The sequence below is a fragment of the Pyxicephalus adspersus genome, chromosome 1, assembly GCF_032062135.1.
Source record: "Pyxicephalus adspersus chromosome 1, UCB_Pads_2.0, whole genome shotgun sequence".
NCBI classification, from domain to species: Eukaryota; Metazoa; Chordata; class Amphibia; order Anura; family Pyxicephalidae; genus Pyxicephalus; species Pyxicephalus adspersus.
The window spans coordinates 101,495,271-101,523,269 of NC_092858.1; the positions used below are offsets into that span (position 1 = coordinate 101,495,271).

Here is a 27,999-nt window from a genome sequence, read left to right on the forward strand (position 1 = left end):
TGCTCAGTATTTAAGTATGTGACATGTCTTATGGGTAACGCTCTCCTTAGCCTGGATACTGAATGAACATGTGGGGGGTTGTGTGTGATCATTGTATCTGCTTGTGTATTTTGTCAGTAAATTTTCTATTCTATTGTATTTTGTTTGATTCAGTATCTCAACAGGTGTATCTGCTGTCCAATCTTAGTGTATGGACAGATATTAAAATCTTTTAGTAAGTGAATTTAGGTAGGGGTTGAATCATCTGACCATGGTGCATGGCTAGTTTGGTGCTTGTACCGTGAAATGGGTATGTATTAGAATGGACATACAGATCAGTGTTTAACCCAGAATATTTTTTAAGCCGGGTGGTAAGAAATTGTAGGCGGGTGGCAGGGTGGGTATTGTCACCCAACTCTTCAGTAATCAGCCAAAAACAGCCGGGTGGTCACCGAAAAGTGCCGGGTGGTGCGCCCAGCTAAAAGAGGCTGGAGAGAACACTGCAGATTATGTTGAAAACTGATTATATTGGCAAATCTGTTTTAGAGAGCATGTGTCCAGTTTATTTGGAGGAGGAAATATGTAGTCAAATATGTTTTAGTATTGGGAACAGTCTAAAAGTCCTAAAAGATTAAAGGGTCCCAGAAATATGACTACTAAATGTTAGTCTTGCCTTGGCTTCCAGCAGAACAAAGACATCTCTGTGGTGTCATGGGTCTTGGGGGCGCAAAAAAGAATAATGAGCACCTTTTAATGGTTTCTATTGTTATTAAACAAGTTAATGGTCGTCTACCACACCATCGTACCTTTTTTCTTCAGAAAGCAGTTCTCAGCAGTCCAGAGTATTTCAATGACTTGGAATGCACACCAGCCTCATCCACCTTTTTAATGTGCTTCTTGCCCTGTGCCACTCCTAGATTTGTTATAGCCACTTACAGGCTGAGCCATTGGGGAAGAAGTATTAGCAAAAGTGATTGTATTTGTCTATAGATATCTGGCTGTACATCAGCTGCTGAGTGGTAAAGGATTGGACGGAAATTGCCCTATTTACTTAGTGAGGACACATTTTAACTTTCATTGTGACTTCTGTATTTTATTTGCCTGCTCTTCAATGTTTTTATGACGGTGTCCCCAGCCCCCTCCCCCCCCCCTGCAGATTTGTAAATTCTCCCCCTAGTGGCTATATGCATGTTATACAAGTGCTAACATTGTTGAGTGACTATTGATATGAGTGGTTTGTGTTATAATAGGTAATAATAGAAATAGGTTTTATTAGTATAATGTGACTGATATTTTTATTAATGTAAGCATTTTTTTTATTTTTTTTAAATCGCGAGTTACCAATGTGGACCTTTCTTCCCAACACTCAAAGTTGCCTGGCACCAAATGATTTTCATGATCTGCTTGTTCCAGGTCAGAGATTCAGAAGTCTTGGAACCATTGATTCAGTTAACTGGCATTTACAGACCCAGGCCAGCAGTGATTGCCCTCATTTACTCCTGAAAAGTTTACCCTAAAGCTGACTTTACCACACACTATAGCATTGCAGTGCCTTCATTGTCTACAAAACTATTTTAGAAATGGTAATTTATCCAATAATAACATCCATTTAGCATCTGATTTTTTTTTTTTTTTTTTTTTAAAGATGTTCATATTGTGTAACACATTATCTGCTTTGATATTTAGGACTCGTGTGGTGTGTTCAGTGCACAAGTTATTTAAATGGGCTCTCTAATCTACGACAAGCCTACAGCTGGACCCGCTAATGCATTGGGAAACCATTCACAATGAATGACAAAGCACCCCTTCCCCCAAAACACATATAATACAATACCTGGTGTTACTGCATGACACGGGTGTACATGGCCCTTTAATAAAGTGCTGTGCAGTGATCATCTTTGGTACAGGAAGCTACAAAACTTAAGCCAGTAGATAATGTCATGTGGCTAAGCAGTATGTCAGATATCTAAAGACAAATGATGGCATTACTTGTGTAGATTCCCTATGGTTTTGTATTTTACAGAATGGAAGATGGAGGCCTTTTAACACTGTCTCCTAGAGTATGGGCCCTTTAAGCAGTCAGTCAGTGTGTCTGACTTAGTTACAGGATTAATGTAAATTAAAAACTTTGGGACCCCTCTCCAGAAAAATATTGATGTGGCTTTTTGTTTGTTTGTTTGAAAGATGCATATGTATTTTGGTAAAATGTATGGTTCCTTCTTTTTACACATATTCCTTAGTGTCTGAAACACACTTCAGCAAAGCTTTGTGCATATATGAGGTAGTATGTTGCGATGCTTTAAATGCCACTTTAACACATTTTAAAGAGGACCATAACACTTGTTGGTGCACTACCTTGGGGGAAAAATGCTGCATGTATCTATTGCAGGTCATTCAAGTGCCAAGCATTATGTACATGTTCCTAGGTTGTAAGCTCTTCTGGCCAGGGTCCTCTCCTCTTCCCGTATCTGCCTGTCATTTGCAACCCCTATGTAATGTACAGCACTGTGTAATATGTTGGCACTTTATTAATACTTTGTAATAATAATGTACATACTCCGCATTGTAAATGTTACCTGAAACCTGACAGGGTGTTTGCCACAAGCAAACGATGATCTACCGTATTGTCCACATACCTGCTGATAAAGTACTTAAACAATTCTTGAACAGGCGTGTGCACACAAAGCTGCAGCAAGAACGAATAGAGCTGTCAGCCATTATTGGTGATCGTTTTTTTTACTCCTGGCTACATTATGCATAGGGTCCCCAGGCATTTTCTCAAGCCGGGTGGTAAGAAACTGTAGGTGGGCGGCAGCCCCTGTATTTGTTACCCAACTCTTCAGTAACCACCCAAAAACACCCGGGTAGTTACTGAAAAGTGCCGGGTGGGGCTGGGGAGAACACTGGGTCCTGGTGCACTGGTACTTTTCTATACTTTGGCCCCCATGTTTAATATAAATGGGTTTGCTGAACTCTGAAGACTAGGTAACCTACTCATAGCTGTATTTGGTTATTAATGCATGTTATTGGTCACTGAGAAACATACCCATAGTATTTTCTTGCCAGCTCAAGTGCCTTTAATCACATGATTTGAGAATGCTTTAAAACATTGTTTGGCCCTTGGCTCACAAAACTTTCATTTTTCAAAGATTCCAACAATTGCTAAATTATGCTTCCACAAGCTATAATGCTTTACATATATTGCTGTTATATGAATTAGGATATAAACTAGGTTGTAAAAGTCAATTTGCATTTCAAGTTAAAACACTTTTCTGCTAACATGGCTAACTATTTCTCCATTGTGTGATTACTTCATTGATTCTCTAAGAAAAGTTGAGCCCCTTGCTTGTGTTCTTGCTTTGTTGTCTTGGGGTACTGCACCTATTTAAACGAATTACATTGGAGCATATTTATAAAGCAGGTAATTTTGTCTTTTAGAAATTTACTGGTTCACCTTTGTAAAATTCACCTCCAGTGACTGTTGCATGTCCTATTCACTGCTTTCAGTTTGCCCCTCATGTTGCTTGTACTTTCTCCCAGTAGGGTAAATCAATTTATGTCCATGCTGTTTGGTTATATATATATATATATAATTATAATTACACCAGGGATGTCAAAATGTATTTCAGATATATTTACCCTCGTTTTCTTTATTCCAAGTCAATTGCAACAGATTGACCCTGTTTATGCAACTGCTAAATACCTTGGTTAAGATTTAAGTGGAGTAGTTATTACAGACCACACCTTACAGCAAGGTGTGCATCATATATTACAAAACAATGGTAAGTTAGTATGTCGTTCTAGTATAGATGTGGTATTTTGCAGGACGATGTCTTACTAGGTAGTGAAGCCAGAATGATGGCTGGCGATGCCATCTCCTGTATCTAAATCATTATTGGTATACTTTTAGGTGCCCTATGTTGATAAACCAAATTTTTTTTCCCCAAATAGTTTCCATTGCTAGCCGTATACTATAGGAGTTTTTCCTGTCACTGTTGTCTGTCTTAGTAAATTTTCTTTGTTCCTAACATGAGCATTTAATGTGCCTGTAGCCATAGTACTTCTAAAGAATGTTGTTACAGTTCATTTTGTCAGGCTTGGTGTCTATCCCTTTTGAAATATGTTTATTTATCATATTTTTTTTTTTTTTTGGTTTTGTTATTTAGCAATCATGTGACCACCTTTTTCTACAGTCATTAGGAAGAATACTTTGTCATAGAAACACTTTTTTTCTTTTTTGAAATAAATGATTGAATGTTTTCCTGCTCAAAATGTTTCTGGCATTACTGGTTGATGTACATTAGTACTGCCTTTAGGTTCTGTTCAAATTTGGGGTCTCATTATCTTTAGTCTTTTCATTCTGACCTATTTCATGTGCATTAATGAACAAAATGATTAATGTAAATTATTTTTTTTTAATTTAAAAAACAAATCCTATTAAAAAAAGGTACAATAGTTTACCAGACTAAGGTCACTTGCCTAGAACAAGTATGTAGATTAAAAAAGTCAAAGTGAAGTTAGGATTTCTAGTCTGCTAGATTGTACTAGTTCGCTGACTTTAAACTGTGTGACTAAAGATTGTGAACAGATATTATTGCAAAATGATAGGCAATGTCCCTCCTGCAATAAAATTAATTTACCTGCCTGTTCACAATCTTTTTCTTAACACAAAGCTATAAATACTTGGTGTTCCTGGCATGTCTGGGATTTAATCATTGTGCCCTAGCCAAAAAAATGAATGATGCCAAATGTGGAAAAGAACTGGGTGAAGATGGCAATGCCCCGGATAAGCTTAGCTTAGCTACTCGCGATTTAATTTACCCTTCTGCAATAAAGAACCTGCCTGGTCACATTTTTTTTTATTGGGTTTTGTTCGGCTTTAAAGTATCGATTCAGTGATGACTGGGCAACTAATTTTCTTGGCTTAACCCAAACAGCCCCAACATTTCTTAGGCAATGATAATATTGGGTTAAAAAAAAGGCTTGGGTGGAGAGCTAAAAGCCCCACTTCAATAGTAGTGTGAGCAACATAACCATGTGATCAGCTTTCCTCTGAGAAACCTGATAAAGCTGAAATAGCATTACTCTCAAAGGGACTTTATTCTACTTAGCAAGGCGCTCACACAAAATTAACCTATGTGTTGGCGTAGAGGAATTCTTCAAAAGGATGTGACTGGAGCAATACTTTTATTTAAAGAAACTGTGATGATAGATTTTTATTCTACAATTTTAACAAAATTACCACAACACAGCAGTCCTGCACAAAACTGTAGTTAAAATATTCAATACAAGCATAGGTGATTTTGTGCTATATGCTTAAGGACAAGCTCTGTTGGCAACTCGCTTATGCTTCTGTTGGTTTAGGCATTGTTCCTTGCCCTCTGATCTCATTTTCCATCTATTCTTGCACCACTGCAATGTTATAAGCTTTTTGTTTTTTTGTGCTGTATGGAGGCGCTTTACCTTCATATCCTGTCCTGTAGACATGACAGGAAGTTGGGGTTATGTCTTTTTAGACTGTTGTCAGCTCTATCTGTTGGGTTGGGTTGGGTTTTTACCTCGTTTTTCAGTTCTAGGGAAACAGAAGGCAATACAAAGCATACGGATTTTCACCCATCGTCACTGTATCCGAAACTGTCATTAATACTTTAATGTGACCAGTCTTTCTTTTAATACTCTTAAACCCTATTAATTGTTGTTTACTTAGTAGCAAATAGATGTAATGTTCTGTAAACAAAATGTCTACAACTAATTTTTTTTTATCAGCAAGAGATGAAAATTGTTGTTCATTCTTACAGATTTTGTACTTTGCAGCAAACCAAACAAAATATGCAGCAGGCAGAATTTTTGAAAACTAGTCATCTACGTATTGGAATTTGTACTTCAGTTGGTATAGCGAATGGCTTCATTAGGCAGGCAGTATATGTTGCATACAGGGTGAATGTTCTGTTACCCAGGCACCTTCTTCCTGTCCTCCTGGAGGGTTTTGGCATTGAGAGATATTTTAGATTTCTTTCCTTCCATTTTGTTTGTGCACTTGCTACACCTGGTGCTATTTAGCTAGGAACGGAAGCCTTCCTAAAAGCCCGGTGTTACCCTGCCCAGCTTGAACAGCCACCCTCTTCTGAATTTGGGTTTACTGATGGATCACCTTGATTAACAGCTGATGCATCCTGGGCATGTCTGTCACCCTCAGTGTTGTTCAAGTTAGACAAACTAGCAAGCAAGATTTGTTCAACTATGACAAGGTGCCAATATCTGAATGATGTACTTCTAGTACGCTTTATTCAAACTTTAAAGATAGAACTCAAAATGGACCTCTCTCCCTGTTGGGCTTTAATGTTTTGCTGTATTTTTGGCACCATAAATTACATTTGGTACTTGTGATGTATATAAAATACTGAACTGTACTCTTTGCTGTGGCACACTATTTTCTATGGTCGGTCTTGGTTTTCCTTTTTTTCTCCCATAAAAGAGTTCACCGTTTTTAGTTCAACAAATGTAACTAATGTATTTCTGCACAGTAAACCTGGAAACCAGTGTTATGGTAGCTTTTGGTTTGAAGAATGATAGGAATAGTATGAACAATCTGAATTTATAGTGGGAGAAAGCATAGGTCAGTTTGAGCTTTGCTGGCTACTGAATCATTGAACACCTTTTCAAATAGCATAGTTTAGTTAATATTTCTCCACTAAATATTAATCTTTGTTTTCTTTGACGTTAAGGTGTATATTAACTGTAACATTTTAACTCCTAAATTTTACTTTTTTTTTTTTTTTACAGAACTTTTGTTCTGTTATGCCATTGAAAACATTGTATTTTTTTTCCCCTGAACTTACAAATATGTTAGCCTTGTCAAATTCAAATCTTTCTTGCATCCTCTGCACACTTCCTATGTTTGAGAGCACTGGTAGCTCTTGTACAAAAATGTTTAACCTTTGTCTTCAAGAGCTAGAGTGGCTTAGTAATGGCCAGCTGATGGAACTGACAACGCTCTGTTCACAAAAATGATGTGTTGTCAGCCCTCAACAGGAAGTTAGTAGTTGGATGCAGAATCACCGGGTGTTTTTCCATACTTGCGGGTCTTTAAAGATGGATGTATTCTGTTTTTGTTTTTTTTGTTTGTTTTTAAAGATGTATTTTGCATTCACATGTCTTTTAATTGTACAATTTTTTTTTTCTCCATAAGTATTATGTCCTTGAAAGCAAGCAAAAATAGTTTATAGCTCTTTGAGCTTACAGTTTCCTCTACACATCTCAATGGATTGAATTTCCTCAGCAACTCTTGAAAAGATGAGTTTTGAGCTGGGTATGTGAGGACTATAATGGAAGTTAACCCCAATTATGAACATTTAGTACATGCACCTAGTGAAAAGGCTACAATTCAGCACATTGATTGGTAATCTTTCTATGAATAGTTTAGTTATGTGCAAATAAGAAATGTCTCTAATCCTATATATACCATGCAATGCTTGCTTTTGTCCTGTGCTGCATGTTCATTTTTACTTCTCCTCCTCTCCACAGCGCAAGTCTAGGGGGGCACCAACTCACTGTCATCCTGACATGGCTGATAAATCACCAAAAAATGAAATAAGTGAAACATCAAATCTTTATAATACCATGCTGACTATAAAGGAAGATTTTAGACATTTTGCATTTGAACAATACCCTGACTATGATGTAAAATGCTGAGACCCCCTGTCTACTAAAATGCCTTGCGGTTTAAATTTTAACTTCCTCTGCTGATTGGACAATTGGCACGGTTTTATTATGATGGCTGGTCTGAATTTGTGGGATTGTGTTTAAAGGGTGGATTCTGTGAGTATGGGTTATGTCTGATTTTGGTGGCCTGCATATGAGGTCAGCATGATCTGACGCATGAATAGTAGAGCTGAGGTCTGACTCACAGCTTACACACAGCAGACTCCATTGCTGAGATTTCAGTGGTGCCACAGGTCCTAGTGCTAGTATAATTGTTTTCCTATTTACATGACACCATATGTTGAGTATTTTGTCATGCAAGGATCTGTAGGCAGCATTCCTTTTTTTCAAGCATTATTTCTGATCAATAACCTTAGCAATTGGATCTTGGTACATTTGAGCAACTTGCTCAATGTTCTTGTTATATCTTTCTGTGTTATGCAACTTTTTATATGTACTAATGCTTCCAACTTGGTTGTGGCTGCAGGCTCTGAGGCTAGCTATGGGAGCAGTTTAAGAAAAGCACATGTGTTAGGCAGTCAGAGCCTCCTTTCTAGGGGGCTGGCCAGCTGTGTCCTGCCACCTCCTCTCCTCCACCCCCTTACAGCCGCTGGTGTCCTGGCCTCCTCTCCCCTGGTTGTGCATGGAGGGAGAAGTAGCCAGCCGCATTCCTGGAGGCTGAGGGATGTGCAAAAAACCAGTGGAAAATTCCAGCCCTGCAGCCGGGGAGAGAGGGAGCGAGAGAGTGAGGAGAGAAGGAGGGGGGAGTAGGATTTGGACGCTGAAAGAAGATTGAACAACATGCTATTCCTCTCTCTCCTCTCTCTCTCTCCCCCCATCTGTGCTCTGTTACATGCTGAGGGCTGGCACTGACAGGTCCCCTGCCTGCTGCTAACTGCTGCCTCTCTAACTCTTTTCTGCGGCTCCCTCCCCTGCTTTATTTTTTTTTCTTTCTAACTCATCTGTTTGCTTCATTATATTTTCTTATCCTTCTGTGTTCCTTTCCTACCTCTTTCACTTACCTCACCTCTCATGCTGCCTCTGCCTTCTTCACTCCTTCAATTTTCCACCCCTTCCTCTCCCCCTTCTTGTCCATGTTTCCCACACCTTTCCTTGTCTCATTTTCACTCCCCCCCTCCCTGCACATTTTTTCCTCCTATGCCTCTTTCTGCTTGGATCACCAAATCTGTGCTTCAGCGTATCTCCTGTTCCATTTCTGCTGTTCACTCTGCTTGAATTTTTTTCCATTTTTTTTTTTTTTTTGTTTTCCTTTCAGTCCCCCTCTCTGGTGTCTGCACTTTTTTCCTCTCACTTCTAACCCTTCCCTTCATTTTTTTTTCTCTGTTCTCCTCTGTTCAATTTGCTTTTCTTGCTCTTTTCCTCTTTGTGCTCTCTCTGCACTTTTCTCATTTTGATTTCATCGCACTCAGCTTTTCTCTACAGTGCTTACTCTGATGGCTTTCTTCCCCTTACACTTTCCGAAATTCTTACCGTCTGTGTGTCTTCATAATTCTTACATGCCCCTTTAATTCTGTCAAGTGTTAGCTAATTTCTTCAGTTAGGGAGAAAACCTGATATTTTCTCTCAATCTTTCACTTAAATACACTAAGCCTGACTCGTACTCATTGGTCTTGTCCTCTTTTTCTATTTTGTTCTCCTCTAATTACATTTTCTCTGCCATCTTCCCCCCCCCCCATAGCTTCCCATTTGATATCTTGTAATTGATTGATGCCCTATGTATCCCTTTAACAAAGATACACACACAAATGAAACTAGTATGAGCTGTTTGCTACATTACAGGCTCCATAGGGTTATGCAGATGGTTACCATGTGGCTTTTGTCCCCCCTTGGGGCAGAGTGTACTGGGAGGAAGTGTTTATTTGGAAATCCCACCCTGTAAATAGTGCCAGGAAATGAAGAAATGCTGTATTTTTGTAATTAGGTCTCCTTGCCTAATTTGTTGTGGTGTGTTGTTTTTTTCACTTAAAAAATAACCTTTCTTACCTTACTACTTCTGGGCAATACCTTTTACCACTGCATTTGTTGTGTTTTTTTGTAAAATATATTTTTATTGGACTTTGGGCAGTTAAGCTATTTACAAAGCATAATTATTTTTCTTCAGGTTAATCTTTTTTTTTTTTATTATTCATGTACAGATGAGCCTGTTATCTTGACTGTGTTTCATTCAGCACAATGTGGCCTTTTTGCCGTAACTTTGTACCTGGTGTGCATTTTCATACTGGATTGGAGACAGACTTTTCTGTGTCCCCCTTATCCTTTCCCTCTTCCCATGTCCGGTCCCACACAATGCGGCTCCTGTGAGCTAATAGCTGCATTGTCAGACTAAGCACTCTTCTGCCAGGTGTATGCTGATAGGAGGAGTAAAGAAAAGCCATGTTTGCAGCTGGGAAGGTATTCAGCACCCACCACTACACACCCGCCTGTGTTGTTTAACCCTCTAGCTGGCTTGGTTCATTGCAGGGAGTTCTTGTGTTCAGAATGTTGAACTTTAAGCATTTAATGTTTTTAGGCCTTACATAAAGCATACATTACTATGTGGTCTTGTTGCATTGCTAAAGTGAACTAGTCAACACAGTTTAGAGAACGCAAACACAACACCATTACAGCAATGTCATATAGTTTTATGACCTAGCTGCGAACTAGTTGGCTTTTTTTTTTTTTTAATATTTTAGGGCAAAGCTGAAGTTACCAGTTGTGCCCCTATTGGAGTCTATGAATTAGGAAGTTAAGTAGGTTGAGTATACAACGTATCACAGTTAACAAAGCTCAAACTGGTACAATCCATGGTCAGCTTTGGTGATACACAACAGACTCCTGGCAGCACATGGCATGGTCAGTTCAGAAGACGTGGCAGCACAGTAGCCTGGGCCACAACAGACACACGCTGAGCACTGTGCTATGAGTGGGGTGGATCAGCTATGGAAGGAGCTTCCCTTTTCTCTAGTGCAGAGGCAAATTTGATTGTTTTGGATGCCTGCAAATCATACAACTGATTGCTGTTCACTGTTTCGGTGCTTCAACAGACTAGGCTTTAGTATGGGGTAGTAGGTTGAGCATATGTACAGTATGTTTGCATTAAAAAACTTTTTAAAAAAGATTTTCCCAAGGTCATGTTGTTATTTGATATGGTCAGGCAGTCTTTTTAGAAAAACTGGAAACTGTGTCTATTTTTAGGGCGCAGGTCTTTTAAGGTCCCAAATTTTCTCAGAACATATTTGCTTTAGTCTGTGGTGCCACCTACATTTGATTTGTGTGATTGTGGTTAAACTGTAAAAAAACTTCTATAGCAAGCTTTTTGTGTTTTATGTATGCAGACTTCATTCATTCTGCCAAGAACTGCAGGCAGCAGCATGGGGATCAAGCAATTGCTTGCTGGATGGCTGCGAGAATTACAGGGTATGATATGGAAGGGTCCCATTGCATTGTGTACAGTGGTGTGTGTGTTTTTTTTTTTTTTACATTTTAAAAAAGATTTTATGTTATCCTTAGCTGCAGATATTTTTGTAGAGTTGGATTTGTCATTACTGATACCATATGGACAAGTTTTGTGAGTATGATAAGAGGTGGCTATTTTTTATCTTTTATGGTATGTTACATTTAAAAGTCAGTAAACTTAAATCTATTTCCTGTACAAAATACACAAACTTCACAAAATCTAGTGTTTTATGATGGGTACCATTTTATTTTTTCAGGATTTTTTGGATGTAATATTTTTATTTCAGCTAGACTTATGAATGCTTGCCAGTAAAGTTTCTTGCAGTAATTTTTTTCCTACATAGTGTGAAATATTGAAAGAAAATGTTTAACTCTGGCACACACTCTACATCCTATCAAAAACTACTGGACATTTTCCAACCTGTCCAATTGCTTGCTTTTTCATTCAACTACACTGAAGTTGCAATATAAGCTGTTCAGTGTTTCATTTGTTCTAAAGCTGAAGTCCAACTACACTTAAAAATTCACCTTGTAGTATCCCTTCCACTACTTCAAGGGTGGTTGGTTTAGTTATAAGGGGTGATAAGTTAAAAACTTAATGTTACTCCTTCTCTTTTGGTTCCACCTCTCTATATGATTGATTTTTTTCCCCTGAAACGGCTTCTATTTAACATTCTAATGGTTGCAGTTTTGAGTCTTTTATACTAGACCCATTAGTACAGCATTGTTTTGTGTGACTTCCAAGGACTTTTCCATATTCTAGAAGTGTCAGAATGGAAACTGCAAGGGGTGTACGGTAGAAGGGCTGTGTGCCTTTAGCCCTCCAGGGCCAAGATCAGCATACATTTTTAGGCTTCCTTTAATAAGCGGCAGTAAACAGTCTGTTTTACAAAGAGACCAAGTGAGCCGCCATCTTTTTTCAACTCCTCTGCATTTTGATCTTTGACCGCCTTAATTGCTGACTGATCACCTGCCTAATTGCAAGATTTCAAAGTGGGACTATAGTTCCACTTTGAGTGATAACCCTTGCCTGTCCATGGAGGACTGGAGTTGGTTTGCCCTTGAGCATTTAACCCTTGAAGTGTGGCAGATGCCCAACTGCAAAGTAATATTTAAGGAAAACTGGAGTGTTGTGTTGATATTTTGTACTTTCCCCACCCCTATCCCCTCAAATTACCTCTTATTCATTTTAGATGGGCCCTCGTGCCTTTCTACCTATATGCATAGCACTCTATAGAAAGACAACTTCCTTGGTCAATATCCTGGTCTAAAAATTCAAGAGACGTTGAACCGAACCAAGTTTGTTTAGAGGGTGAGATCAGCCTCAACTTTTTGTGAAAAAATGCATCCGTATTTCTTTGCATTGAAACCCATTTGTATTGGGCCCTAAGTATGCTGTGTGCTATAGGAACGTTCCATTTTAAAGCAGGAACTTTCTCTTGGATGTGGTAGCTGCATTAGTTTTTCTTTGTTCTTTTTTTCCTTTTCTATTATCTTATCTTTTCGTTAACACTCAATATCCTAAGCTGAAAAAACTCACTGTTGCACTGTATTCCTAGAGAAGCAGTGTTATTCTAATGCAGCCACTATTTTTAAGGAACTTGTAAGCTGCAATATAGTGAAATTTGTTCTTGTTCTTTGGTCTCTTACTTAGGTTTTATGCTGAGTTTTTTTTCTTTTGATTTTTCATTATCATAAAAACCCACCCTTGGCATACACGTTGATGTTGAACTATTTTAAACAGTATTTTCACAAAAACAAAAAGCTCCATCTGGTAAACTACATACATTGCAGGGATTTTTGCAACATGTTTGTAGTGTTTATTATGGCAAAGTACCACCATTAGATTTTTATTTAGCCCAAGCATAAACTTTAAAGCGGTGATCACTTACTAAATATAGACTATTTCATGTATGCCTCCTGATATTACCAAATGACTGCACAATATAATATCTGTATTGCTACATAAGACTTGTCATATACTGCATGCATACAATAAAAAGTAGACAAGAGTACAGATTTTTACCCTTGTAGTTGTATCATGGGGGCATTATGGGAATGGGAGACTGGTAATTTTTATTACAATATAATTTATTAATCTGTATACCTTTATTGGTGCTTGCTATTATCCCTAGAAAATAACTACACAAATTTGTTAACCACGATGTCCATATTAAATAAATCTAAGAAAAAAAAAGTAAGAAAAGGGAATCGACATCCTAGAAAGTGGTGAAAGTGTCCGAGTAGTAAGTCACACCAGTCTAATGAACAATTTTCTTTGGCTGCTCTGAGGTTTATTTCTGTCAGTGTCTGTGGTGTGGCATCACAAGTCATATGACAGCCACTGGGGCAATCCAGAAATATTTCTTATAATGTTCAGGTCACGTGCTGATCAGGGCTAAGTTAACATCTAAGCAGGGAAAAGAACTTTGGGGTAACATTAGGTACCAAAGGGCTGCAGGGACCTAAAGCTTTTTTAACCCTATAGATCTTTAACATGAAACTTGGGTTTCCTGCAAATATAAATATCATATCAATGAAAGAGAATAGGATCCTCCCATGTCTCCATAGTGGCCGTAGTGCATATGTAGACTGAAATAGAACCATGCAAATGTTTTCATATAATGCCTTTAAAGAGATATAAACAAATTGTTTAATTTAGCCCAGACCTTCCCTATAACAGCACTCTAGATGGAATGGCTCTATATTCCTGTTTTGTATTAAAATTTATTGTGCAGCTTAGTAGAACTCATTGATTTACTGTTTTATCAGTAACCATTTTGGACTGATACAGCCTGACGAGACTTAAAGGAGAGCCCTGTGAACATCTAGAAATCTCAGCTTGGGGTAAGTGAAATGTGTGGGTATGTATTTGTGGGATGAGGTTGAACCACTGACAATTTATTAGTGTCATTGTTTAATATTTTATTGAAAAATGTTTGCAATGGAGCCCTGGATAGCAGTTAAAACTGACTGAGTTTCTAATCCTTAATCACACTTTCCAGAACATAAGATTGCTGGACCTAAGCTTTAATTCACCTCTGTGCTATCCATTTTGAGCCACAGCTCTCTCAAAATGCTGTACCATTGGCTTAATGATTTCAGTCTGTGCACCTTCTACTTCCAGTCTTTTAAATGTTTTTAATGTAATTATATGTGGTAATAGAAGGCTATGGGTCCATTTTTTATTAACTATTTCATTTAGAAAACGGTAGCTATCAGGAATAAAGTAAATCAACCTGAAGCTTTGAGTCGACAATACCTTTGTGCTTTCGTCAGTTTTAGAAATGCTGTATATAGGAAAGGGTAACATGTATTTACTATATCACATTGCCCTATCTCTGATGTACTTTCCAAACATATCTCCTAGAGTTCACTTTTAAAGCAGTTTGTCAATTAGGAGTTTAGCGCTTCTTCAGAAAAATAAAAAGCCTTTAGGGATTTGTGAGTTACTAATTCCTGAAAGGTCCCCTAACGCCCCAATGAGGCTGCTGAAATACATTGGGTGGGAAGAGGACCAAGTCTAGCAGTGCTTTTTGAAAGTGACTGGTTTGGTGTCCAAATTGCAGGTGTGCTATGAATCCTGTGTCCTAAAATGTTTGCTTCAGATTATAGAATTCTGGTACTCGCTAAGTGCTTTAGTACTTTATAACTATAGCCTTAGTAGGCAGAATCAGACCCAGGACCTTGAAAAAGAGTCATGATAACTATGCATGTCTGAGTTGGATGTATAGATAGAAGATCCATCTCCTACCATTTTTTTTTGTGTCCAAATTGAGATTATTTCTTGCATTATCCTAAACAAGAGAAAAATTTCTGTAAGTGAGAGGAAGTGACACCATAAAGAGTAAGGAAACTATTGGGCACCATTTTCCAGTCTATTTCAAGACCCTATAGAAACCTTGGGGTTACTACACACATACAGGCTGTAGAAAAGAAAAAAGCTTCTGGAAAGGCGCTATATTTCTTCATCATTTAGGAGCACTTCCTGTCCTAGTGTCAACCATGAATGTACGTTTGTGTCAGAGGACCCAAGATAGTTATAAATACCTATAAGAAGTTTTAAGCCCATTCCGAAACGAAAAGATAGGTCACATGGTCTCCTCCTCTTTTGTTTGTAAAAAAGAAAATGTTAACTTTTGTTTACTTTTAAATTCAGGTTGTTAGACTGGATAAGAATCTAATGTTTATGGAAACCGCATACACACCTTGCTGACTAACCACAGCAAAGATTGGTTGGGCTGCTCTTTAGCTTTTTGTTTGTATGCTGGGAGATGTCTAGATGAAACCCTTCCATCATGTTTCACTTTCATAAACATGCATGCTCAGGTAACTGCTCCTAACTGGTTGCAGCTCCTTATGGTGAACAGAGCTGTCACATTCCTCTATCTTTTGTAGTCCATATGACCGTTTCCCTTTTTCTTAATTAAGAATTTTCTACATTGCTCCAGAGAAATTCATTTCTACTGTTATTGAAACATTATGCTGACACTTCCAGTACAAGTATAAATGTGATTGATTGCTTCAGTGCAACAGAGACAGTTTTCAGACCCACTAATGGGTAAAGCCTTCTGATTTTTAGGGTGACCATATGGATCCTTTGGTAGTTGATGTGCATATTCTAGTCACCCTTGCGCAGCAGAATTGCCTGGCGAGTGCTTAGGACAAACTGCTTGTTTCTATGGAGAGCTGAGAGAGGAAAGCTAGAATTCTGCTTGTCAGTGGTGATGTGGTCAGGTTTTCTAACCTCGCTTTTTCATTTACACCAAGATCTGGTGTGTGACCCTTAAGCACTGGTTTCCTATCTCTATACCTTGGCAAATGTTATACCATTTCTTGCCTTGTTTTCTTTTAGTATATATTTAACCCTTCATTCCATCTGATCTACTCCACAAGCTGTAAAATCTTCCTGTATTCTAAATTCATCTGTTAGTGACACTTGTGATTGCAACATCCAAGGTAAATTTTAACATTTGGGTCATTTTAACATTTCTTGTTACTGGTAAATTAGCCTATCCCTGGCCTTAGGCTCAACAAGCGTGGACTGTCCTTTTTCACTCGTCCAGTCTTGGTAATGGTCCTATCATTTCTGCTTGGCTTACCCCTCCCCAGTCAGATCACCTAGGGCATATGGTGTGGAATGCAAATCTTTCTGGAAGCCCCAGCAGTATGCCCCCTTCCTAGCTAAAGGAAGCCCTACAGCCTAACCCTTATAGTGTAGATGTGAATAGTGTGTCACTGTGGCTTGTTTTCCCCTCCTCCCTGTTTCCCTCCTGTGTGCCTGTGTGGTTATTCCTGGTCTGTCTCAGATGTTGGAAAGAGGTGATAATGTCTTGGCGGATCTGTCTCCCTCCCTCTGCTCTTCCTCTCCCACACTCCCCCCTTCCCAAACCCCCCTCCTTTTCGCTCTGTTTATTCTCTCCTGTCTGTGTCTTGAATTCCACCCCAAGCTCTCCCCGTTTTTTTTTTTTCCTTTTTTTTTTATCTTCTCACTTATTTCTTACCCCTTCTCCCGCTTTAATCTCTCAAAGTTTGTTTCATTCAGTCTCAATTTATCTGCTAACCTCTTTTATACTTTTTCTCCTTCACTTCTATGAAGTCTCAGGGTCTATTCATCTTTTCCAATTTATTTTGTCCTTTCTGTCAGTGTTAGCAACTCCTTGTTTTCTGTGCCTGCACCTTTTTCTCAGTGCCCCCTCCCTTCCTCTCTCTGGACATTGCTTCACATGTGCTGGAGAAGACAATATTCTCTGTGCTCCCCCCAGGGCCAGAGGCCTGGAATCCCTGCTCCTGCCCTCTTCTCCTCCAGGCCGGATTAGAAGGGGGTGGAGGGATGGCCATGTGGTGTTAGGGCAGAACAAGCGGGGTGTGAGATTACAGAGCCTTGTTTATCCATTACAGGTCTCTTTTTATATGACCACAGCTTTGTCCATGTCTCCACACACATACTCAACACTTTGCAAACTGTAGTACATGGAGAACCGATAACTATATAGTTCAAAACTTCACTACGTCACTAATGTCATCCAAAAAAGGTTATTTTTTCAGCTGTTACTAGGGGCCTTTTTTCTAATGATATTGATATTCATTGTGAATGAGATAAAACTCCACAAAATTGCAATCCAGTGTAATAAGGGCAGACATGAGGTATGCATATTAAGCAGGAGCTCTGCACTGTAACAGTATAGGAGGTGAATAGACTGCAGGTGAGGTAGGAATTCTGCAGGGGCAATGATGGTATTTTTGTGTCATTCCAGCTGTAAAATATGTGTGAGGTGTATTTGGTGTAGCAGAATTGCTGAGGGCACACTCTGTCTCTCCCTCTCTCCTCCTTCTCTCCTTGGCCTTATCTTCCTGCCTCCTAATCTCTCTTTCCCTCTGTCTCTCTCCCTCTTGGCTCTCCATAATTACAGGGTGGAACAGATGTCCCTGGATCAGTTTCAGATCCAACATCCATTAGAATAACCTTCAGCACCATGCCTGGAGGGGAGGACCTTATTCTCTGTGCATTATATACTGGTACCGAGCACAGTAATCTGCTTTATTCTACTGTTTTCCTTATCCAATACAATGTATAGTTTTCCCTTTTATATTGGTAAGCTAAATTTAATTTATGTCTGTGTACAGATGACCATCATTTCAGTATATAACCATGTGCGAGCTGCCTGCGTGCAGGATTTATTCATAGTCTTACATGCTAGAAACTTGCTGATCCTACACAGAACCGTTTAGATGGTACATATGTCTTTATTAAATCTGCACATTTTGCATTCTGTTATTAAACTAACAATTCAGCTGCGAAGTTTACATGTTAACATGTTGATCCACCCAAAACTTGGTTTTAGGTTTTATTACATGCTGGGGATTTAACTCACTTTAACTTTTTTTTTTTTTTTGATATCTCTTGGGAAGTCCTGCGGTCAGATCCAAGTGATTAAGTTCTCAGGGCTGCATTCTGCTGCAGCCATGTAAAGGGGGTCTCCCTCTCCATATTATGGTGAATGAAAAAGGAGGAGTAGCAATAACCAAAACACAAAGGAAGGTGGGATCAGATCCAGGATCTCCTTTGGGGAGATCTCACCACTAAAGTCTGCAGAAGATATTAGAAGCCAGCAAGTGACTCAGCCCTTAAAATCCCTCCAAAGCCTATCGCTTTTGAGTGGATTGACCCTTTAACTTTCAGCTTAGCTTCCATGCCTTGTATTTCTTACAACAGTATACAGGAAATGTTTTTTATTTTATTTTTTTTTGTTTTTTTTAGAATGCTGTAATTTTAACCAGCAAGCATGTAAGTGCATTATTTAAAATTTAGATGCATTGATGTTTAGCCTGAAATCCTTTACGTTTAGTGGCATTGTTAAAAATTATAGGGTAAACGGGTACAGTATGTATGGTACTAATGGAGCAGATGGATGTGTATTTTTATATTGTGGTGCCTTATGGTAACTTCACTGATACTAAATACAGAGTGTGCGTTGTTTTCGTGTTAGAATGCAGGAGACACATTTGTGCCCCACAGCCCTCACAGGAATGACTGAAGTAGCTCCTATTTTCCATTTACCCTAGTCCCATGGCCCACTGTGAATTACATTACAATTCTGTTAAGTGCAACGTAAACTATCTCATAAGTATATAATTTTTTTCCCCCCCTAACTGTATCTGCGGATTAGACTATTTTTTTGTGACTGTTCCTCTAGGTTCCTGGAACACATTAGACTTTTTTTGGCAGTAATGCAGATCTTGGAGCTGTCTACAAAATCTTCTTGCATATGGCTAACCTTAATCTGGGACCTAACCACTTGTGTAGTTGAATAGAGTAGGACATAACAAATAGCTTGATTTCAAAATGCAGCATATTTTATGTGTGTGCCTCCTATTTTCAATTTATATGTCAAATTCTGTACTGGAAGCCATCTGACCGTGGATCTGTATGTGTATATAGGGATACATGATCAAGAGGACAGTCCAACTGCTCATACTGTAATTATAAACATTTGTTGCCCTGCATGAGAGGTAATGTGGCCAAACAGTGTTGCGTTTGTTAATTTTTTTGTACAAAACAGATAGATATAATACCATTGTTGGAAATCTAATTGGACAGAAATGTTAAAACAGTCTTAAAAACACAGACATGCTGGTATGTAATACCAGTAGATTTCATTGTTAGCAATAGTCAATTTCTTACCCTGCTTCCAAGGTAAAACCTTTTTCTCATTGTGCAAATCTTGTCATTGGTTAAATCCACTGTCCTGGTCTCCATTTGGGAAAATTTGGCCACACTGTTTTGTTGAGGAAAATTTTCCCAAAAACACAGAGGTACAATTTCCCAGTGGGGACACAGCAATGCAAATGTGACAAGTGGTTTTAACCCCATCTGTTTTGAAAGAAAAATATTTGAGAATAAAAATTGTTCTGGCTCATCAAGTGAGCAGGCTGGAAGTGTAGAGGTAGATTAGGCACAGTTAGAAGGTTAGTCAACTTCCTAGTTATGCATGGAGATTTCACAAGAATGGCCAACCAGAGTTCAGTCAGGTAATGCAGCATAACAATGTAAACGCAGCTTCCATATTTCTATATAGACAGGTGCTCTGGGTATGGGTAATATTACTTGGAGCTGAAGCAACAGATACATGCAAAATTAGGGCAGATATCACAGCAATTTTTGTAGTTGGGGTGACTGTGACTTCTGCTGCTGGTGGTGCCACAGTGTAGGCCCATTGCCTAACAAGTAACAAACATGTCAGGTTTTTGTACTTTGCATGCAGTTCTTATCTTTAATGGCATTGCTCACACTTTGTGATTTTGGAGCCAGGCTGCTGAGGCAAACGGGGTAAATGTCTTCAGGGTTTTGTACTATAGCTTTCTATTGTACACATGTTTTTGTGCATCCAGAATAATTGTGAATGAAGCTAATCCAAGCTCCTGCATGGATTGGTATTTTTTTTAAAGACATTAGACCAGCATGGCAGGCAGGACTAGTATGTTGGCCACTTCCATACTTACAACTGCAGATTTCTATAAAGCCCAATTGAACTCCCGGTATGGAGTATACAAATAAAAAGGTGCTTGGTGTCTTACATTTTCTTTCAAAATAAGCTATTGCCAAAGCAGTAATGTGTGAAGTCTGTCCTCTGCCATCAAATGTATGGTAGGACTCTTGCTCTGTGTGGAAGAAGCAGTGTTCTCTCTGCAGAGGTTTGTAACATTGTTCCACCCCATGCAGAGTCAGACCTATAGCTCTACAATCAGCAAAGTTCATGCTGTATCCTGATTGGACAGCACTGGCTCTAAAGGGCAAAGGTTCTTCCCTGTAGAATGCTGACAGAGGAAAGCCTTTACTACTGTGGAGTCTGTGATTACTGGTGAATCCAATAGGGTTTGGATCGTACAGTCTGCAAATGCTACTTCTCCAGTGCACAAACATCCTTTGTGCTAATGGCAGACTTTTGTTTGTTGTAGGCCATGTTTACATAAAGACTTTCTGATCTATATTGCCATGTAAGTATGTGTCTTTAAAAAAAATGAACAAATTAAAGTGTTAATTGGGAAAGAAAAATCATATTAATTTTAGATTTGCTTTGAACAGCACAGAAGTGTTTCCTGTTCCATGTAAGGCAAGGTTGGAATGACCACAAGCTGCTGCTACTGTGGGCAATGACACTGCAATTCATTTGTATTGCTTATCCCAGCAGGCCCACCTATAAAGGAGAGTGCAGGTATATTCGTAGATATAGCATATGTGCTACATGTCTGTCTTCCATGTCATTCCAGGCATTTGGCATTGCCAAAAGGGTATTGGTAATGTGTTATCTTTTTTTAAAGTACACAGAATTATTTATGCACTTTTTTGAGACTTGTGAATTCCAGTATTGGAGGTGGTTTGAAGATTCCGTGACCAGATATTGAGAAGATATGCGACAACCCACATCCTCACTATTTAGCCACTTCCTACATTGAGACGATTTATTAAAAATGTTTCCTTAAAGGTGTTAAATACGGGGGGTGCTTGTCTCTTATCCCTGTAGACCAATTCTACTTACTCTATCTACTACATAGCTGCTGAATAAAACCCTTACTTGTTGAGCCCAAGTGTTATGTGTACAGCTGTTTTCTTTTTCACACCTTAGAGAATATCGCACAAGGCTGAAATGCTGTGAGATTTAAATGCTGTGACCAAATGTGTATATTTGTGCTTGCAAATCACTTAAATATTTTAGAAAGCGAATTTAAAAAATGGATTTGCATAATGTAAAAGGTACATAAAGTTTAGCATAAAGATAAGGTATCCTAATAAACAAGCTTTGTAAAGTTTATTATACAGATTCGATATGATTGTAGTTCGCATACTACCATTGGTTATAGGAGATATGTATCCCTTTACCTGCTCAACCATACTCTAAACAATCACCACATTTTCATCTTGTAAAAATTCTACGTATAACATCTACAAGCAATATGAAGATTGCTAGTTAATAGTATGCAAATTTCCAATTACACAGAAAATGTGGATTCACATGATCCTATACACATGGAATATTGTGCCCCCTACTGTAATATTTAAGAATAATAGTCACAAAGCATTGTTGTGTATGTCATATCTAAAAGCACAAGGTGGCAGGACAAGTGCACTCATACAGGCATCTAAGCTATGACAACTTTTTATTCTTCTATACTTTACTGAAATGTTTTATGTAAAGTTTAGTATAAAATTTTATATTTAGCTCCAGGCATCTCTTGCACAGCTGTTAATAAAATACATACTTAAACCTAATACCATAGGCTTTTGAGAAAAGATACAATGTCTAAAGCCCTACTTCCAATCTGATGTTTCCAGCAATACACTAAAAATAGCAAGTTAAAACTGACCCCTAGCCATTGTATTCCTGACTGATGACAAGCATCCTTGCAAGGATGTCCTTCACTCCAGGCTTTGGACTGCACTCAAACTGCAGCATGCAGTGTTTTTCAGAAGATTGCCTTATACTAAAAACTTTGCAATGGACTGTAGAAAATACCACGCTTCTTTTATGTTTGGAATAAGTATATGTACACTTGGGTAGTGTCATAAATAAGTGTAAATCCATTTTTTGATGGATGATGTTTAAAATCCCTGTTTATTTTTTCCATTCGTGTCCTGTTGAGGTCCCTTCACTTTATTTTCCAGAAATGCAACACAAAGCAAGAGGAAATCTCTCAAACGTGACAGTAAAACCAGATTAGGAGTCTTCATTACAAGAATTCCTGATCTGGTCTAGGGTCAGTTATAACATTTTCAGTTTCCCGTTGTTTTCTCCCTTAATGAAATTAGTTTTTGCTGAACAAAAAAGGATAAAGCTGATAAGTCAGGTGAACATTTCTAAGATAAAATTACTTCCTTCTAACAAAGTAGCTCACAATAGTCACAGATTAAGTGGTAGATTTTTTGCATTTTTCAAGTGTGTTTTATGTTGTTTTTTGACAGCTTGATTTTTCTTACAAGGTTCTTCAACCTAATGTGATGTGCAATGTAGGGATCAGATCTTGTAGTGCTACTTAATATAGGGTAGTTGTGTCTCCAACTATTCTGAGATTTTTAAACTTGTTTGAAAATCTGTCGGCAGCCAGAGCCTGATCTGTTATGTTGGGAAGGGATGTAATATGGTTGTGGTCTATGTGAGGGTGGTGTTGTCTCTGTTGTCGGTACTTTGTATGGTTGTCTTTAGTTGCATAGGGGAAACAGCCATCCATGAATGAGCTGCTGCCTTTGGTGAAGAAAGCAGAGGATCTAGAGATAACTCTGCTGCATCCATTTAGGTTTCCAGACGCCAATTTTCCAATACCTGACTTTTAATACCTTTTTTTATTTTCTTTAGGTGTTTAATCTGGAGCAGAAAAGGAATTCCATTCCTAATTGGGAAGCTTTGTGCACTCATAAGCTGAGCTTGGTCCCTTTTGTTTTCCAGTACACCTGGTAATGTAATCTACACTCTGATGGGTCTCTGAATAGGTGACGTGCAAAATCAAATTTATATTTACCCCAAGATTATATCAGGGTACAAAAAAAATCTTCTGTCTTATCACAAGACTTGTTAGTGCCTTTTTCTATCCATCTACTTGTTTTGCAGACTGCAGCTCAATGATCATTAGTATAGACATTTTGGTGTGTCACATTTAAAATGAGCATTTTAGCCATGGAAATGCTGTAAAAGTCTGTTGAGAGAAATATGCTTCTGTGGCTTTGTTCTCTGTAACAGAGCTATGACTGGCCATTCCAGCTATGCTGGGGCCCATCTGCTCTCTATTTAGAAATCTCCAGCAAGCATACCCATCTCTAGCCGACAGAGTCCGAATCAGTGAACTGATTACACAGAGAGAGGTCAGGCTGTGAGAGACCATTCACTGCAGTGTGGCAATGTGTAACCCTTTCCTGTCAGCTCCTTTGCTGCAATCAGTTTCCTGCCACAGAGAGCTCAGTAGAGCTTTGCATCATAAAGCACCCTGCAGAGCATAGCAACGTAACCCTTCCCTTGCTGAGCTCTGAACATTGCAGTTATGTACCTATGGTAACACAATACCTTGTCAGCAACTCCCCTCCCTTGTCAAATGATGTCACTGTCAGCTCTGGGGAGAATGTGACCTTGTCACCTTCCAGCCAGAGACAGCTTGGAATAAAAGCTTCCTGCACACATAATGTGTCTATAGATGTTCAGCGTCTGGAAAAAAAAATCCAGGGCTGAGCAGATATCGGAAAGGAAAATCAATCCTCTTAAATTCTCCACACACCTGGTATATTCATGCCTTTGTGCAATGGTTCCTACAGTGAAACCAAGATGGATTACAGCTAGTCAGTCTTGTGTACACTACAGAGGCAAACTCTAACACTTAAAGTGACCACTGTGAAAGCTCACTATATTTTAAGCAGGTATTCCTATGCAGTTTTTATTGCGGGGAAATGCCAAAAATGTAAAGGCAAGTTCTTAATGCAGTCCTCTTAAAGATAACTATCACTAGCATTTCTATACATAGCAGATATTAAGCCTTGACCTTCTGACATAGTTGTATTTCATTGGCCATGTATCTGTAAGGCAAGAATCAATCAACAGCCAGCACCTGGTCTGTGTTAAATTGTTTAAAGGCTCAGTACACATGGCCAGATCTACCAGATATCTCATCTCAATAAATTTAGGATCTGCAATCAAAAGGTTGCCTTCCTTAAATCACTGAACACGGTATGGGCAACATTCTGCTCTGTCAATCCAATCGCTTATTATTATTAATAATAATAATATTAATAAACAGGATTTTTTATAGCACCAACATATTATGCAGTGCTGTACATTAAATAGGGATGTGCAAGACCAATTTTACACAGTACAATGTGTACTTCTAGATTTGCCCACAAATCCAACCATGTCGAAGTCCAAAAAACTGTTGGGAATAATTGATCAGTAGTTTTTTTTTTTTATTATTTATTTTTTTTTATTTTTTTGCAATTCACTTCAGTTCTGGTGGTAAAATATCTGCCTGCCTTTTGGTACTTTATAAAAACCTTGTAAACTTGTGCTCCAAATGGGATTTGTGAGTTGGAGGTCATCTTTAATAGGGAGTGGTCAGCTGTGTATTAGGAATAAAGGAGGATGCAGCTTTGGTATCTAAAGCTTTTGGTAAATACATTTTTTCCACAAACATTCTGGTAAAAGTTGTCTTAAACTTTCCTTACCCTTCTTGCATTTTAGCGATGCTCTGTGACACTATGCTAATCACCTGTGACTCATTTTCTAAAAAGAGTTTTACCTAAATATCCTAAAGTTTGTTTTCCCCCACTAGAAGGAAGCCATGGCAGTCTACAGGTTAATGGCGAGCACTCCCCGTTTGGATGTCACCGTGTCCCCACTGCTGCATGACCCACTTCCACATTCGGTATCCAGGCAACATGCTCCTGCTCCCTCTGCCCTACCTCATGTAACGCCCGGTACAGCGGCATCCTGTTAGAACAGAGAGTGGCACTGAGTATCTGTACAGAAAATGCACACGCTGAGCTGTATAATGATGCTGAGTATCTGCACACCCCCTCTCTGTTTGTAGCTGTGTATTTTATCTGCCTGTCTGACAGATCCCGGATCCAGCGGGGAGCAGCTAATCTGTGCACACAGGAGGAAGCAGATAAATAAAGGATGAGAGAGACAGAGGAGACAGGACAGACAGGAGAAAGGGAGGGAAGGAAGGAGTTAGTGTGCAGGCCTTTGTAGTGGGAAAAGAAGCAAAGAGAGACATCTGGTGGGAAGAATAGATTTCCCTATGCATTTTTTTTTTTTTACATGGAGAGATGTGATCTTTCATAGTGATTCTAATAAACATTCAGGTGCATGGTCACTCTCCATCTATCCGGCTGTCTCCCAGTGACTTCTCTACAGACTGTAGTGCACAAATCGCCCTCAGGAAAGAAGATCAATCTGCTCCCCTTCATCTGTCTCGCCATTCCAATGGTATTTTTATACAATAAAATGTTAGGTGCATATTGAAGAAATATGCACTACTATGCAAACTTATCTGTGCATGTATAGGAACATACCTCCGCCAAGCCTTCAAAGAAAGCTGAGGAGGTAGCTGACCATTACAACTGATCACATTGATGACTGGCTTCTCTCTACATCTCCCCACTGAATTATATAATTCCAGTATGTTCCACAAGGCTTCCTTATTTAGGGTAATCCTAACAACTGTGTGTACATGGGATAAAATATAGGAAGCAATAAAACAAAAGGTGTATTGTTCTGCCTTATAAACTTACCATTAAAGGAAGCTTGGGAAGAGCGACCTGCAAACAATTACTTTAAAGAGTAATATACCCTGTTTCCCTCCAAAATTAGACAATGTCTTACATTAATTTTTGCTTTAAAAATTGCACTAGGGCTTATTTTCAGGGGATGGTTTTGCATAAACAACCATCGACATAAGCAAATTCTTAAGCAAAAAATCAAGATTTATTCAAATACAGTCATGTCATCACATTCTGGAATATCATCATAACTCTCCGAACCCTGAAATCCATCATGAATTTCTTGTGTGATTTGGGAACAAAAATCAACATTTATTCAAATACAGTCATATGTCATCATCTGGATCATCATAACCCTCAATTCCATCTTGAATTTCTTGTGACTCCATTTCCTTTGGAACCATTGGCCCCAATATATATATATATATTGCCTATTTTCGGGGTAGGGCTTATATTTCGAGCATCCTCAGAAACATGGAAAAATCATGCTAGGGCTTATTTTCGGGGAACCAGTAAGCATTTGCATACAGAGTGAACACGCTAAGCAGGCCTCATGTTCTATGCTTTACTCTCGTGCCACCAGACTGTATGTGTACTCAGATGTAGGCCTGCACTTTTACCTAGTCCAATCCTACAGCTTGCACAACATTGCACTAGTATGTACACACAACAAAGGCTGGTGCCATATTCAGTACTGATTTGATACACAACATAAATGTATATAATTTAATGCAACAACAGAAAGAAGAGGTTTAGGTACAAAACTAGAAATTCTTTATTTTTTTTTTTTTTGTTTGTCTTACTTGTATTAACACATGTAGCGTTCAATAAATCTGTTTCCTTTTTGTGCAGTTTAGTGTGTGTGGGAGCTGAATTAGATGGCATTGAATGCAGTGAACGGCCTTTTTAAATAGGAGGTCCTCCATGCACAGCACTAGCACCTAAAGGGTTACACTGTCACATGCTGCTTTCAGGCAGGAAAGAGGATGGTCAGAATGCCAAGGTCTGCAGGGCTTTCTGGCTGGAAAGGGAATGCTTTGCCAGGATGTGGTTCCCTGGCTGAGTGCTTTCTGCCTCAAAGCATTCTGGGAGGAGGGCAGCTATAATTAGTCCTGTGCCTGGAATCCAATGCCTGCTCCCTCCTCTCATCACTGCACCATCTGTCTGCCCTCTACCCTCCCCCACACATACACTCAGCTGTGACACGAGCAAACTTCCTGATGTCTGACTATATAGGTATATGCTTCAGAATCAATTTCTACACCCACCATGAAAAAATGATTGGCCATATAATACATACCTGTGCTGCAGTGGCACCGATTAGTATGTTTCCTCTCACTTTCTGTGTGCTCACTGTTCTTGAGGTTGTATTGTTGCTTCCTTTAAAAAAATTATTTCTTTGACACAATTCAAGCTTGCTTTTATTATCTTTCTTGCCAGTTGCTTCGCTGGAAAATATCGTATTTTGTTTAGTGGAGCTGTTGCTTACTGAGTTTGCCCAACTTTTTACATTTACATCAAAATGGTTCATTTTCCTTTCCCCAGCTTCCTAGAACCATGGAGCCTTGTTTTTCCTATTGATAATATGTTCACAATAATCTTTCAGCGTTCCAATTTTAGGTATCTATACCTAAATCACTCCATGCTCATTGGTTTTTAGTAGAACGTAAATAGGTGCTTAAAATGATCCAGAGAGTCCAGTGTTCTTTGCTAACCAGGGCAAAAGACAATGGTTGAAGATTGTGATTTCTGTGCACTCATAGTTTGGAGACCAAGGTTGACGTGAAATTTTTTATTTCTTTATATAGAGTCACTGTGCTGTAATTCATGTGCTCACTATATAAATAAATATATATATATATATATATATACATACATATATATACACTTCATACACAAACCTAAACTGTGAAATCATTGTGTGCTTTAATCCATGTGTATGCATGGGCAGGTGCATGGAGGCCAATACTGACTTACTCCCTTGACCTTAGTGCACTGATGCACACACAAACAACCCCTTAGCACAGACATACAAACTGCACTTGGGAATTTTGTTGAGCAGTGCCAGTAGCCAGGAAAAGTGGTAATGAGCAGAACATTCTATG

At 38.8% G+C, this 27,999-nt stretch overlaps 1 protein-coding gene across 3 annotated transcripts in view; it reads left to right on the forward strand.

Annotated features, from left to right (window-relative positions):
* AHDC1 (AT-hook DNA binding motif containing 1) overlaps positions 1-27,999 on the forward strand; it is a 64,981-nt gene that overhangs the window by 8,996 nt on the left and 27,986 nt on the right. The window contains exon 1 of one of the 3 annotated variants that reach the window (XR_011922093.1): positions 17,080-17,731. The exons of the other annotated variants lie outside the window; for them this stretch is intronic. The gene's annotated coding sequence lies outside the window, so the exon portion shown is untranslated. Of the gene's footprint in view, positions 1-17,079; positions 17,732-27,999 lie in introns of those variants that run through there. 3 annotated transcript variants of the gene reach the window in all.